General features: G+C 46.9%; 1 pseudogene across 1 annotated transcript; it reads right to left on the bottom strand.

The window, feature by feature from the left end:
- Positions 1 to 12,466: 12,466 nt before the first annotated feature.
- On the bottom strand, positions 12,467 to 13,680 carry LOC308415089 (testis-specific Y-encoded-like protein 1; annotated as a pseudogene). The gene has a single exon. The product of its transcript is annotated as a testis-specific Y-encoded-like protein 1 (transcript).
- Positions 13,681 to 14,142: the final 462 nt, after the last annotated feature.

The following is a 14,142-nucleotide window of genomic DNA, read 5'->3' as shown; positions in this document are numbered from 1 at the left end:
GGGATTTTGGAGAGGGACAGAGAGCAAAGTGTCCATAGAATGCTGCGTGGTGGTTTTTGACAGTGTGGGGTGAGGTGAGGGAGGTGTGGAGGGTTAATGAGAGGAGAGAGATAGTGAGAGAGCTGGAATTAGCTTCTAATAGCCGCCTGGCTGCTCACTGACTGAGGATTCTTAGTAGGTTCTTAGATTTGGGGCCCCAAGGCAAGTGCCAGGTAGTCAAGGGGGATGAAGGGGTGGAATATTAATTCCTTCTTTCGACATGTCCTTCTCTTCAGCTCAGGGTAGAAGGCGGCCTTCTGAGGAGATTGTGCATTTGTGGAGCCCGGACCCTCATGGCATCTGAGATCAAAGGATGACCAGATGACTTTGTGGGGCAAATTAAGCCTGAATCATATTGAGTGCTACCTAACATACCTACATGGGTTTCCAGGGTAAGAAGACGAAGGTTTTCAGGACCCTTCTCGTACTCAATAATGGGAGTTGGGCCTCAGGACAGGGAAAACTGGGACCTTACAGGCACACACAGCAAGCAGCCCACCCACTGCCCTGGGCTCCATGCAGATAATCCTGCTGCCATGTAGAAACCCAGAGTTGGGTTTAGTTCCTACTGACTGAGGAAGTTTTTCCATATCCACAAAGGGTGTTCCAACTTCCCCTCTGGCCTGAGTTCTGCCATGACTGATTTCACCTCCCTGATTCCTTACCAGTCCAGGATCATACTGGAAGGGCCTTCTTGGCAGTCAGCTTTGACCTAAAACCTGGAGTGTGCTCAGAGACTGAGAGTCAGGACCCTCAAGAGGAGAAGGGGCTGTGAGCTTTAGTGGGTACCCTTGGGGGCAGGTTCAAGCAGGCAAAGGATGGATCACTGGGCGGGTCCCAGTTCTGATGGCCTGGCTGGTAACTGAGTGTGGTGGGGGTTCAGGTCTTGGTTCTCATTTCAGAGGTTTGTTTCTTTCTGAGGCTGTGCCCTTATGGTCCAGATTGTCCCTAGGGTTCCATATGGCTGTCTTAGGCTCCCCTGCAAGCAGCTGCTCAGGCCCCTGGGGGCCACATCAAGGATTGGCTGGTGTCCTGAGATTAAGGTGCACCTGTAATCCAGTCTCTCTTTCTGTCTGCAGTGCTCCCCCACTGTCCCAGGACGCTTCAGCACCCTGGATTCTCCTGAATCTGTTAGCCAGTGCGCGCCCAGCTTGTTCCAGAATGTCCCAGTGCACCCACAGGCAGAGGCGCGCACTCGTGGGTGCACACACACAAAAGAAGGCACAGAATTATTCCTAACGGATCCCCAGTGACCTGCATAAAGCCCCGTCTCTGCAGAAGAAGACCTAGTGCTAGTCAGCCATGTTGTTGGCTTTTTGCAGCCCATTGGTGTTTTTTTCCAAACGAAGGGCGGAGGGAGAGCTCCTATGCTGACCAGCAGTTGGCATTGGTGATGTAGTAATGACATCACACAGAATCTTTCTGAGGCTTCCGTGCGCAGGTCCCTGAACATCTCTGAACATGGCGGCAGGCCTGCTCGCCTGCCCTGGAGCAGTTCTTTTCCTGGCTGCACAGAAAGGATTCGGGGCTCCTGAGGGCTTCTTGGCACCGGGAGAGGCCAGTGAGCCAGCAGCATCCAGCTGACCTGAGGTCAGGGCAGGGGACACAGGCTTCGGCTTGCTGGACTCGAGAGACCGGCCTCCTAAGTCCTCAGAGCGGGAAGGATGGCTTGCAGACATCTTAGGTTGGACAGGGTCAACGCTGAGAATTCGCTACACAGAGATCTGGACCCAGGCCTGCCTCTGGGTGCTCTTGGGGAACATGTCCAGCCTGTCCCTGTACAACAGACCTTTCTCAGTCCCCTATGTTTTCCTTGAGGCTCCAGAGCATTCACCATTTTATACAGCCCTCCCAACCCCCACCTCCCAGTGTTAAAAACAGGACAGTGTTGGGGACAGGCTACCCAGCTTCTGGACTGTCTCAATGTCTCAGGGCAAGGCAGCTAGTTCTCCTGGACAGATATGTCCCTGGAAACCTGAGTCCCACCTCACCTCCTTTCTATGTTCAGGGTTACCTCTAGCCGAATAGTTTAGACCCAGACCCGTGAGGAAGACTCCCAAATCACCGGAATCACAAAGTGGTCTGTGGGTGGATGGGAGGTGGTGGTACACCATCATCAGATTCAAGTCACCTCACGGTGAGTACCAAGTGAGCAGGGAGCCTAAGCTAAGATGTGGCTGCTGGATCTGAGTAGACACAGGCTGAGTCTTACATAATCCCAAAGGGGTTCAAAACAGGTTAAGCTGGCAGGGTACCACCCAGGACTGGTGCCTTGATGGTCTCCTGGCTGTGATTCCTGACACCCAAGATGGCAGCATACTCCTCCTGGATTCTCCTGACTAGCACACTTTCCCTAACATCCTGGGAGAGCAGCCAGGGTGAAGGGTGAAAAGACACCTGGCTGTCTGGTCTAGGCCCTGTCCAGGGATTTGCTGGAGAAACAGAGATGCTTATCGAATTAACAAAATGCACAGTGTAGGATCTTAGAGGACCAGAAGACCATTGTATCTCTCTGTCTATCCCTTGCCTTATCTCTCCCTCCTCCCACTTTGTGTGTCTGTGAGTCTCTTTAATTTGTGTCCGTCCCAGGCCCCTAGTAACCTAGGCCCCGAGGGCCTAGAAGCAGAAACAGCAAGGAATCAGAGTGTACCATTTCCTGTTTCCTTGAGGTCAGTGTTGTCTGGGAAGGACAGGTTTGAATGTAGAGGCAACCCTTAAGGCTATATCACCAGGGAGTAGCTAGGCTGAGTAAGGGTGTACAAAGGTCCCAGGTGTCTTGCAGGGGAATCATTACTGCTTTGCCTTTATTTTGGTCTATGAAACAATTGCTTCAAAACAATATGTAGGGTGGCAGGAGAGGTCATGTTTTAGGGTTCCGTGCTTTGCACCTCTGAGAACTCAGAACAGGCCTTCCTAGAGAGAGCTCTCTTGGTTGAATCCGAGCAGAAGACTTCAGGCATCTTGGTCAGGAAAGATAATAGAAAAGCACTGGCAGCCTTGTGTCTTGGAGGCACGTAGAGGACACTTCCTCCCCAAGCTTTGACTTAAGACCTAGGCAGTGCATGGGTTTGGGGAGGTGGTGGACCTCTGCAGACTCTCAGTGCCCCTGAATGAAGTCTTCTCCTAGATTGTTACAGTTTCCAAAGTAATGTGATTTACATCATCTGGTACCCAGAGATGGCCATCTGCCCTGGAAACTGTGGCTGTTGCTGTATATAATGGTGAGCTAGAGGCAGAAAAAGGAGGAGCATAGGTAGGTGTGTGTGTTTGTGTGTGTGTATGTGTGTGTGTGTGTGTGTTCGGGGAGAGATTGGGGAGGACACAGAAAAAAGGATCCACCTGTGATTGTGACTTTGGGATTTTGGGAGAGGGATAGAGACCAAAGTGTCCCCAGAGTGTGGCCTGGTGGTTACTGATGATATAAAATGAGGTGGGGTGGGATGGAGGGTTAGTGAGAGGAGAGAGATTGTGAGGGAGCTGGAATTATCTCCTAATGGTTGACTGTCTGCTCACTGCCTGGAGATGCTTAGTAGGTTCTTAGAATTGGGGCTCCAAGGCAAAGCTTGGTTGTCAAGGGGGTATGTTGGAGTGGAACTTTCCATTCTTCTTTGGATGTGCCCTTCCCTTCAGCTCAGGGTAGCAGGCAGCCTACCATGGTAATTGTGCATTTGTGCAGCCTGGAACCTCTGTGGCATAAGAGGCCAAAGGATGACCAGATGACATTGTGGGACATCTTCTGACAGAAGTCACATTGATGGCTACCTGAGATACCGACCTGTGTTTCCTGGGTAAGAAGACTAAGGTTTTCGGGGCCCTTGTTGTTCTCTCCAGTGGGAGTTGCATCTCAGGCCTGGGAAACCTGGGACCTCACAGGCACACACAGCAAGAAGCCCACCCATTGCTCTGGGTCCCCTGCAGATCCTCCTGCTGCCAGGGGGGAAGCCAGAGTTGGGCCTAGATCCTACTGACTGAGGAAGTGTTTCCCTATCCACAATCAGTATTCCAACTTCCCCTCTGGCTTGAGTTCTGCCATGACTGATCTCACCACCCTGATGCCTTACCAGTCCAGGATCATCGTGGGAGGGCCTTCTTGTCAGTCAGCTTTGACCTAGAACCTAGAGTGTTATCAGAGACTGAGAGTCAGCACCCTCAAGAAGAGAAAGGGCTGTGAGCTTTAGTGGGCACCCTTGGGGGCAGGTTCAAGCAGGCAAAGGCTGGATCACTGGGCAGGTCCCAGTTGTGCTGGTCTGGCTGGTAACTGAGTGTGGTGGGGGTTCTGGACTTGGTTCTCAAGTTTAGAGGTTTGTTTTTTTCTGAGGCTCCGCCCCTATTTTTCAGATTGGCCCGGTGGTTCCATATGGCTCTCCTAGGCTCCCCTGCAAGCAGCTGCTCAGGCCCCTGGGGGGCCACTTCAGGGACTGGCTGGTGTCCTGAGCTTAAGGGGCTCCTGTTATCCAGTCTTTCTCTCTGTCTGCAGTGCTCCCCCACTGTCCCAGGACGCTTCAGCACCCTGGATTCTCCTGAATCTGTTAGACAGTCCGCACCCAGCTTGTTCTAGAATGTCCCTGTGCACCCACAGGCCGAGGCGCACATTTGTGGGTGCACACACACACAAGAAGGCACAGAATCATTCCTAAAGTATCCCCAGTGACCTGCATAGAGCCCCATCTCTGCAGAGGAAGACCTAGTGCTAGTCAGCCATGTTGTTGGCTTTTTCCAACCCATTGGCGTTTTTTGCCAAAGGAAGGGCGGAGGGAGAGCTCCCATGCTGACCAACAGTTGGCATTGGAGGTGTAGTAATGACATCACACAGAATCTTTCTGAGGCTTCCGCACGCAGGTCCCTGCGCATCTAGGAACATGGCGGCAGGCCTGCTCGCCTGCCCTGGAGCAGTTCTTTTCCTGGATGCACAGGAAGGATTAGGGGCTCCTGAGGGCCTTTGGTCCCGGGAGAGGCCGGTGAGCCTGCAGGATCCAGCTGATCTGAGGACAGGGCAGGCGACACAGGCTTTGGCTCCCTGGACTCGGGAGCCCGGCCTCCCAGGTCCTGAGTGCGGAAACACTGGCTGGCAGACATCTTAGGTTGGACAGGGTCACCACTGAGATCTCTCTACACTGGGATCTGTACCCAGGCCTGCCTCTGGGTGCTCTTGGGGAACTTGTCCAGCCTGCCCCTGTACACCAGACCGTTCTCGGTCCCCTATGTTTTCTTTGAGGCTCCGGAGCATTCACCATTCCAGACAGTCCTTCCAACCCCACCTCCCAGTGTTAAACACAGAAGGACAGTGTTGGGGACAGGCTACCCAGCTTCTGGACTGTCTCAATGTAATAGAGCAAGGCAGCTAGCTCTCCTAGACGTAAATGTCCCTGGAAACCTGAATCCCACCTCACCCCCTTTCTATGTTCAGGGTTATCTCTAGCTGAATAGTTTGGACCCAGACCCTTGAGGAATACACCCAAATCTCCGGAACCCAAAGTGGTCTGTGGGTGGATGTGGGGTGGTGGTACACCATCATCAGATTCAAGTCACCTCACTGTGTGTACCAAGTGAGCAGGGAGCCTAAGCCGAGATGTGTCTGCTGGATCAGAGTAGACACAGGCTGAATCTTACATAATCCCAAAGGGGTTCCAAACAGGTTACGCTGGCAGGGTACCACCCAGGACTGGTGCCTTGATGGCCTCTTGGCTGTGATTCCTGACACCCAAGCAGGCAGCATTTTCCTTCTGGCTTCTCCTTACTAGCTCACATTCCCTAACATCCTGGGAGATCAGGCAGGGTGAAGGGTCAAAGACACCTGGCTGTCTGGTCACTGCCCTGTCCAGGGATTTGCTGGAGAAACAGAGATGCTTATCGAATTAACAAGATGCACAGTGTAGGATCTTAGAGGACCAGAAGACCATTGTATTCTCTCTGTCTATCCCTTGCCTTATCTCTCCCTCCTCCCACTTTGTGTGTCTGTGAGTCTCTTTAATTTTTGTCTGTCCCAGGGTTAGTAACCTAGGCCCCGAGGGCCTAGAAGCAGAAACAGCAAGGACTCAGAGTGAAGCAGTTCCTGTTTGCTTGAGGTCAGTGTTGTCTGGCAAGGACAGGTTTGGATATAGAGGCAACCCTTAAGGCTATATCCCCAGGGAGTAGCTAGGCTGAGTAAGGGTGTACAAAGGTCCCAGGTGTCTTGCAGGGGAATCATTCCTGCTCTGCCTTTATCTTGGTGGATGAAACACTTGCTTCAAAACAATATGTAGGGTGGCAGGAGAGGTCATGTTTTGGGGTTCCGGGCTTTGCACCTCTGAGAACTCAGAGCAGGCCTGCCTGGATAGAGCTTTCTTGGTTGAATCAGAGCAGAAGCCTCCAGGCAGCTTGGTCAGGAAAGATAATTGAAAAGCACTGGCAGCCTTGTGTCTTGGAGGCTCTTAGAGGACTCTTCCTCCACAAGCTTTGACTTAAGACCTAGGGAGTACATGGGGTAGGGGAGTTGGTGGACCTCTGCAGACTCTCAGTGCCCCTGAATGAAGGCTTCTCCTAGATAGTGACAGTTTCCAAAAAAATGTGGTTTACATCATCTGGTACCTAGAGATTGCCATCTGCCCTGGAAAATCTGGCTGTTGTTGTATATAATGGTAGGCTAGAGGCAGAAAGAGGAGGAGCATAGGTAGGTGTGTGTAATTGTGTGTGTGTGTGTGTGTGTGTGTGTTCGTGTGTGTGTGTGGAGAGAGATTGGGGGGGGCACAGAAAGAAGGATCCACCTGTGATGGTGACTTCGGGATTTTGGGAGAGGGACAGAGAGCAAAGTGTCCCCAGAGTGTGGCCTGGTGGTTACTGATGGTATGGGATGTGGTGGGGGTGGGATGGAGGGTTAGTGAGAGGAGAGAGATTGTTAGGGAGCTGGAAGTAGCTCCTAATGGTTGCCTGGCTGCACACTGCCTAGGGATGCTTAGTAGGTTCTTAGAATTGGAGCCCCCAGGCCAGGGCCTGTTAGTCAAGGGGGCATGTTGGGGTGGAATATTCCATTTTTCTTTGGATGTGCCCTTCTCTTCAGCTCAGGGTAGCAGGCTGCCTGCCATGGCGATTGTGCATTTGTGCAGCCTGGACCCTCTGTGGCATCAGAGGACAAAGCATGACCAGATGACATCGTGGGACATCTTCTGACAGAAGTCATATTGAGGGCTACCTGAGATACTGACCTGTGTTTCCCGGGTAAGAAGACGAAGGTTTTCGGGACCCTTCTTGTCCTCTACAGTGGGAGTTGTGGCTCGGGCCAGGGAAACCTGGGACCTCACAGGCACACACAGCAAGCAGCCCACCCATTGCCCTGGGTCCCCTGCAGGTCCTCCTGCTTCTAGGGGGGAAGCCAGAGTTTGGCCTAGTTCCTACTGACTGAGGAAGGTTTTCCCTATCCCCACTTGGTGTTCCAACCTCCCCTCTGGCCTTAGTATTGCCATGAATGATCTCACCCCCTGATGCCTGATCTGCCCAGAATAATGTTGGGAGGGCCTTTTTGACATTTGGCCTTGACCTAGAACCTAGAGTGTGCTCAGAGACTGAGAGTCAGCACTCTCAAGAAGAGAAGGGGCTGTGAATTTTAGACGGCACCCTTGAGGGCAGGTTGAAGCAGGAAATGGCTGGATCACTGGGCGGTTCCCAGTTCTGCTGGCCTGGCTCTCCTAGAGAGATATTTCCCTTCCTTTCTCAACCCCAGTTCACCCCCTTTCTTTTACTATTTTTTTCAATCTAAAAAAGATTTTTTTAATATCTGGTAATCATGTATGTCTGAATTCCTGAGGCAAAGCCAAGACTGCAGTCAGTGCCCTCCTGACGTTGTTTATATCAAGGTGTAGAGCTCTTGGCTCTTACAGCACTAGATCTGCCTATTTTGTGTCCAGCTTCCTGCCTTAGTGATACCGGATGGACCTTTACAATTTTAATTCACTTCTAATAGTTTTCTTTGAAAAGAATTACATTAGTCATGGAGTATCTTCCCAGCAATTAAACCCTAAGACAGTAAAGAAGTCTTATGTCTGTTTATATGTACATCATTAAGGGCAGAAACCTGAAGGCAGGAACCAAAGCAGAACTGGTGTGTTCCCTCTAGCTTCCTCAGCTATCTTCCTTACATGGCCAGGCCTCACATGTCTAGTGTGGCATTGCCCACAGTGGGTCATGCCAATTATCAATTCAGAAAATGACACACAGCCATGTCCACAAGCCAATCTGATCTTAATTTTTCAAGTGTGGTTTCTCCTTTCCAGCTTATTCCAAGTTTGTGTCAAACTGACAACTGTAGCTTCCTATAACATGAGTAGATGGAAACTTCTTGTAAGTCTTCAGAATCTCTGAAGTCAGGAGAAATGGATGAAGGCAGTCCAATGGAGCAGAAGAGCTGTTATCCGTGAATAAAGCACTGCTCCCAAGTTACACAGTCTTTCCTAAAATGCTCACACAGGGACTTAGCTCAGTGGTACAGTGCTTGCCTAGCAAGCACAAGGTCGTGGGTTGGATCCTCTGCTCTAGAAATACAAATAAAACAAATAAATGCTCACCCAACTCCTTTAGTCAAGGATTCAATAGTAAAGAAAAGTGAGAAGTCGCCAACGTCTTTGATGCTTCCTCTTTGCCAGTTTGTTTACCTCTAAATTTGTTTGTGTATTTTTTTGGGGGTTGAGCAATATTGAGTTTTAAGGGAGAAAACACCAAACAGAATCTCCCTTCATTGTATGACTTCCTCAATAGCAAAGACAGATCCATCTCATCTAATCACATTCAAAAATGACTAAGCCTGCTATCATTTAAGACCATATTACTATCCAAAATCGAAGCATGCTCCTTCAAGGGTTAAGCACACAGGAAAGTGACCCGATACAATGCCAAGCCCAGATTTGATGGTACTAAACAACTGTTAAATACAAAGCCAATATCACAAATACATGACTACATATTATACAACACATGCCTAGAGTAGAATAACCTATTTCAGGTTAATTTTCAGTTATTATATAGCATCTAGAGTAAGTAATTTCTGAATATAGTGCATACCTCTACATTAGATGATAGAAAGCCATTTTATTCTAAAAAAATATTGAATCTACACTAATATTTAGAATTTGCTAGAATTTAGTGAATTATAAACCATAGAATGTAAATTTAGACTCAATATACTCGGCATATAACAGATGTAGACTAAGTTGCACAGTACATTTTACAAACAACTCATTTTCTTTTAGGCATTCAAGTTAATAAACATATCTCATCTCTTTTAACCCATTATTCTTTATTTATGTTGCATTTTATCTACATAAACCTTGACTTACACAAAGGCATATGCAGTTCATGGGAAGAAAGTAATATGGTTTAACTTTTAAAAATATATTGACTTAGAGATTTATTAAATAATGTCCTATATAATTAGGACTGGCCAAATTAATGGAAAACTGATTTATATTTATAGGCCACATAAATATAAATTTATATATGAAATATACTTAGCCCAGTTCTGACAGTATTCTCAAAATGTAATGTGAAAACCTGAAATATCTTCTTTGTCACACTCTGTAATTTAGTACATATTACTTATAGCAAGTATGTGTCGAGCAGATAAATATGCCCAAACATTAACCCATGATTTGGACTTCCGGTGTATTAGACAACATATGCCTCAGTTATAACATCTTATTGTCAGTGTAAGATGTACCTTACAATGTTCAAAAGCAAATAAATTTTACAAGAGTATTCAACATGAAGTGGTGTTATTATGACAGATGAAAAATAATACATTAAAAAGTCTAAACCTTGTCTAATCATTAAAAGAGCATTTTGGTATTTATCAAACTGCTTTGCAAATCATTCTGACATCAATTTTACAAATGGATTGAAAACTATCATCATGGTTTTTAAGGCAAGATTGTTGAGATTCTGTAAGCCCCACCCCTCAGTTACCTGGCAACAGCCAGGTATGCTCCGCCCCAATGACCTGACACTCTAAAAGGGGCTGCTTTCCCCCTCCTCCTTCACTTGCTCTTGTTCCCTTATGCCCTCTCATTCTCTCTGAAAGCTCATGGCAAGCCTCGACTCCTCACTTCTCTCTGCCTCTTCTACCCTCTTAACTCCCCAATGACCTGAATATACTGTATTCTGTACTATATCCTGGAGCGGCCGGTCTGTTAGTTGGAAGGGATTCCCAACATGGGCTCTCCAGAGGCAATCCCCACACCTCCAGGCCTCACTACAAATCCACAGGTCATACCCCCCCCCCCACACACACACACTCTTCATCCTTTTCCTAACACTTATGTCAAAACCCAGGATGTCATGTTTTAACAAAAATATAGCAAGAAACTTTTTCCCATTACATTAAGTCTTTCTGGGCACTTATGTCTGCCATCTGTGTGGTTCATTTCGTCAATCTATAAATTGCTGACAACTATGTGCAATGCATGGTAGATGCAATAAAAAACTGAATACGCTTAGCTCTATTTCATAAGGGTTCTAAATTCTGAGGGAAATAAAAGTAAAAATGTAAAATAGTATCATTCTCTACCTACTGTATCATGGTATTATTTTCATATCAGGTCTGAAAGAGAATGGAATGTATGCATTTTCCTTCTCATGGCCTTGCAGAATGCCTGTAAAAAAAGTGTGTAATTCACAAAAGTAAGTAATTATTTTATTTTCCAGCAACAGTAGTCCCTAGAAAGGTTAATTCACACTGGGAAACAGAAATAATACAAGGCAGAGAAGTTATGATAAAAGGCTTTTAAGTATGGGTCAAATGGAAGATAATACTAAAGTTAATATTTTCACAGAAGAAAGGGTCTGAAATGGTATATTAACTGGTAAGTACTTTATTCATGTCTGCTTATGAAATTCACATTTCAATAACACACGAACATATCATCTGTGGAGACAAATTGTGAGACTGAGGAGTAAAGTTATGGGCGTACTGTACAACTTGTGTGGAAAGGTCTCAAATCTCAGTAAACAGTTGTAACTGTCAACCTTCTAAAGCAACAAAACTCTAAAAGTAACAATCACTCTTTAAGCAGGAGAAACATCACTGTGTTCTCTTGATACCTCTGGGATAATGTTTATTGCATTCATTTACAAAATCTGATAATTCAACAATCTTGTTAATTATACAAAGCCATTGAGGAAGGTTAATGGCCAAAGTGGAGAAATAAGCTATCCAACAGGTTGCTGTCCTTTTATTTACCATCATGCATAAAAATGGCAACAAATATACTCATAATACAGTGCTAATCTGACAAAGAAAATTTAGAGCTATGTGAAATTTAAGAAGGGATTTTCAAGGCAGTCAAGTCACATACTTATTTTCCCATGAAGACATTAATTTGATAGACACATTTACTAAAGAGCAAATTATCCAAACTTTCTGAGATTTTGGATTAATATTGAAAACTGTTACCAATATTCACTTAGGTTTCAGTATTGTAAAGACTATTTTTCTTCCAAATGGTTTCAAATGGATGCAAACAGAAGTGTATAAATTTCTCCATAAGTAGAAACAAGTCACATTTTACTGAATATTGGTAAAATATTAGCACAATATCACACTATCACTGACATCAGATCATACACAGAGAGGAAAATAACCAAAACTGTCACTACTTCTATAAATAGAATTGTCTAAGCTATATTAAAAACTCAGAGAATGTATTTACCTGAGAAATTCTCTTCCCACCACCTTTGACAAAACTGTGAAAGCACACATCCTGTCTTCATCCTCAGACCAATCTTATCTGACTTACTTTGGTTCAACACCTTTTCAGCATACTTTCCCTACTTAGCGTACCCATCACAACCTCAATACTTCTTTCATAAACCATTAGGAAGTGTGTGTCTAGTTCAGTCGCCCTATTAGCATTCTAGGGCTTGCTAATCAGGTTGAAGAGTGGGTAAGAGAGAGACAAGACAGAGTTCTGTGGCCTCTTGCAGAGCATCCTCTCCAGAAATCCTCAATGAACTATAACTCCTAATGTTACAGATGTTTCTGAGCTACTTTTCTGTAACAACAGGAGAAAGTTGGGAGAGTGAGGGTGAGGAGTACTGGCAAACAAAATGTGATATAGCCTAGAAAATGTCACAAAATCACACAGAAGTTGGCCCACTCCTGCAATGACCTTAGGCCCAACCAAATGTCCCAAATATCTGTGCCCACACTGCCACATGCTAAACAGGTAAACAGATAAAGACATGTAGGTGGCAGTAAGTGGGTAACACTGAAAACAGGATTCACAGTTTAATGTACATTTTCATTGTTAATCTTAGATAGGGTACTAGACCTGTCCATGAACCTGCAGATACGAATTCAGAACAGCATGGGGGCCATGTGAAAGCAGAAGCAGGTCCACAGTCTTAATGTCGAGGTGGAGAAACTATTAAGACAGAAGATGCAGAAAAGTCAGGAGCAAAGAAATCAAAACACTGCGTACCAGTTGCATCTGCTCAAGCTCAGGTGAGAAGGGACCAGTTCCATTGCTTTTTCAAAGGTAAAATTAAAATGACTGGAAGCCAAGGTCCTGGGAATCTCCACTGGATCCCTTATTGGGCGTCGTCGGGTCTACAGATTCCTTCACGAGACAGGTAGTATTGCAATGGGTTTAGCCACAGGTCTTCTTTGATAATCTCAGGGATTCTGTCAGATTCTGGAAGGCTGTGGTCTGAGAACCAGGTGAAGAAGCTGCAGTGAAGGTCTTGGTTTCTGGGAATAAAGAACTGGAGTTCATACCCCCTCCGCCATAGGATTTGAGTAGAATGAGACACCACTCGAACAGATGATCTCATTTCATATTCCTTCACAATCAGCTTGTTTCTGAAGTAGGGGTTTCTTTCAAAATAGAACTTGTTTTTTCAGCCTGTCTTAGGATGTCTCAGTTCCTTCACATCCAGATTGGTTATGGACCTTAACATCTCTGCATCATGACCACTAGTCATGGCAGATAACTGAGGGTGGTTCCTGAAGGTAGTTATACTGTAGCCTGGGATATTCTGAATGATGTACTTTCTTCATTCGGGAGTGTTGCCGCATCGCCCTAACTTCTGCTCCAGATGTTGGAAGGCCCTGTCTGCCTGAGCATAAACAGTGTCCAGTTCTACCTGGATGTCCTGCTGCGGGTTCGTGTGAAGATCTATGCTTTGGTGCCAAGGCCCTGCCTTCTCCTGCGACACCCTTACTCTTCCACTAGCCTCCTACATGTCCTGTTCTTCACCCGCAGGCTTCAGCTCCACCTTCATCACCTCCTCACTCCTGTGCATTGCCACTTCTGACTTCTCTTCTGATGCTACCATGATGGTGCCCTGTTCAATCCTCACATCGTGGGCCTGGTTTTAGGCTCCCCGAGTTTCTAGGGACTTTTCCACATCCTAAGGTATCATAAACGCCTCTGGCGCGAAGCCCTCGACTGCAGACAGAGTCTCTCCCGGCCTATCTCCAGCCACACGAATCTGGGGGTCAAGGTCCAAGACACTCCTGGGCTCTGGGCTACCCATGATCCCTGCGAGGCCCTCACCTGTTACCACCTTCTCGCCTAGCAGCAGATTCCAGCCTGAGGTTGCCAGGGCAGTGTCTGCATCACAGAGGGCACGTCTGTCAGGGACATAGGTCCCCTCATCCCTCTCAGGGCCTGTCATGAAATGTCCAGTGGCACAGACGTTAGTTTACTCAACCTCGACACCTTTATATGTACAGAGTCATCTCTAACTGGAGAGTAGGGACCCAGACCTGTGAGGAACACTCCCAGGCCTCCAGAACCGGACAGTCATCTGGGGGTGGATGGGGGGTGGTGGTCCACCATCATCAGATTCAAGCCACCTCACTGTGTGTACCAAGTGGGATAGGAGCCTAGGGCGAGTTCTGGCTCCTGGTGAATCTGAGTTGAATCCTGGATGGATATTTTTTTGTTATACGGTTCCTTCAGTAACTTAATGACAAAAAACAGCCTCTCAGAGACCAGTAAAGTGAGCTCCTATAAACTCCATGTGGCTTTCCCAGGCCCATCACTCACTGCCTCTTTGAGACACTTGGGCAGATCATAATTTTCTCATATCCACAGGGCAGAGCCAGCACTCAGTGGGAAAGGATTGCTCTTCCTT

The sequence above is a fragment of the Micromys minutus genome (assembly GCF_963924665.1).
Source record: "Micromys minutus genome assembly, chromosome: X".
Lineage (NCBI taxonomy): Eukaryota > Metazoa > Chordata > Mammalia > Rodentia > Muridae > Micromys > Micromys minutus.
This window is presented reverse-complemented; position numbering and strand designations above follow the sequence as displayed.